The sequence below is a fragment of the Tupaia chinensis genome, unplaced genomic scaffold (genome assembly GCF_000334495.1).
Source record: "Tupaia chinensis unplaced genomic scaffold, TupChi_1.0 Scaffold144084_1, whole genome shotgun sequence".
In the NCBI taxonomy this organism is placed as follows: domain Eukaryota; kingdom Metazoa; phylum Chordata; class Mammalia; order Scandentia; family Tupaiidae; genus Tupaia; species Tupaia belangeri.
Window position 1 is genome coordinate 3,642 of NW_006203938.1, and position 1,802 is coordinate 5,443.

The following is a 1,802-nucleotide window of genomic DNA, read 5'->3' on the forward strand; positions in this document are numbered from 1 at the left end:
AGCTTACAGCCAACTGATTTTGATAAAGGATAGAAGTCAATCCATTGGGAACAGGAAAACCTCTTTGGTAAGTGGTGCTGGAAAAACTGGGTATCCACCTGCAAAAAGATGAAACTGAACCCCCATCTTTCACCATTAACAAAAATCAACTCAAAATAGATAAAAGATCTGAGCCTAAGACCTCAAACAATAAAACTACTGGTAGAAAATACTGGGAAAACTCTGGGAGACATTGGGGTAGGCAAAGACTTCTTAAATAAGACTCCCAAAGCACAGGCAATAATCCCCAAAATAGACAAGTGGGACTATATCAGACTAAGAAGTTTCTGCACAACAAAGGACACAATAACAAATGTGAATCGACAACTGTCAAAATGGGAGAATATTTTTGTAAAATATACTTCAGACCAGAGACTGATAACTAGAATACACAGGGAACTCAAGTGGCTTACTCAAAAAAAAAAAAAAAAAAAACCCAATTAAAAGATGGGAAAATGAGCTGAACAAAAATATCTCTAAGGGGGATTGGGAAGTTGGAAGCGTCAGCCGCAAGGATGGTGGTCACCACGTCCGCCCGCTCTCAGGCTGCGAGGCATGCCACATCGCCTCCACGCTGCCAGGGGAAGAGTACTGCTAAAGAGAGTCTAGCACATCCAGAAAGCAAGAAGGAATCTGGGTCTAATGACCCAACCGTTGTTGAACCACAAACAACTGGGAAACAAAGTTCAATCCCTAGAGCTCCTAAGAGCAGAAACAAGAACAGAACTACAGGCTCATTGTCAGAGATGACTGAATCATGTACTAATGGAGAGACCTCTGAAGCGGAGTCAAATTGTTCTTCTGTGTCTGAGCCCCAGGATCCCATTTTCAGAGTAACAAGGAGAAGGCAGATCTTAATTGCATGTACCCCGATGTCTAAAATTAGGAAAAAACCGAAAATAACCCCAATAAATGAGTCTCATACTGAAGAAGTTGTCTCTGAAGCAGAATCTCATGTTTCAGGTATTTCTAGAATTGTGCCTTCCCCAGAAATAACTACAATAACCAGAAGGAGTAAGGCTAAATCTCTAACAGAACCAAGCCAAGAATCATATACAGAAGCTGTTTCTGATGCTGAGTCCTCATGCTCAGATAGTTCATTTTCTGCCATCGCAGCCAGGAGAAGAACCAGGAGTATGCAAAGGAAATCACAAGCACACACCAAAAAGAAAGATGATAATATTTTACCAAGAAATCAAAGGCATATCATGGATACAACTGTAAGCTCAGAGGATTCAAACACCAGAGAGACTTCTGATTTACAAGCAAAATCTCTTTCTCAGATAAATAAGTCAGATTTTTATAATAATGAAATTTGTGATACCGATAGTGATTCCTCCCACAGAAATTTGGAAAAAATACCAGCAATGCAAAAACATCAATGTTTTAATGTAAGAGAGGAAAAACAGACCAAGGTGGCATCTTTTAAAGAAATAAAAAAGCATACTTTGGATGAAAACGCCAATGGAGTAACAGATGAGGAAGAAGAAATTAATGAGGAAAGTTCTCAGTTGAAGTGTCTTTCTGAGCTTCAGGGCACTAGCAATCAGCAGTTAGCTTCTGAAAGGTATTCAACTCCCCAAAAGAACGAAACTAGATCAGAGTCCTCAAATCTGAACTGTGAGGCTGTAATGAAATCATTAGCTCAAACATTTGCAGTTGTGGAAGTGGACAGATGGAATAAGGAGAGAAAGAGCACTATAAAAAATGATCTGGCGAAGTTTGCTGATGGTGGTGATGATGGCGAAGACTCCACAGTTATC

The 1,802-nt window shown here is 39.9% G+C and overlaps 1 pseudogene; it reads left to right on the forward strand.

Moving 5' to 3' along the window:
- Positions 1-554: 554 nt before the first annotated feature.
- The window catches only part of LOC102496830 (deoxynucleotidyltransferase terminal-interacting protein 2 pseudogene), a 31,328-nt pseudogene continuing 30,080 nt past the window's right edge, over positions 555-1,802 (forward strand).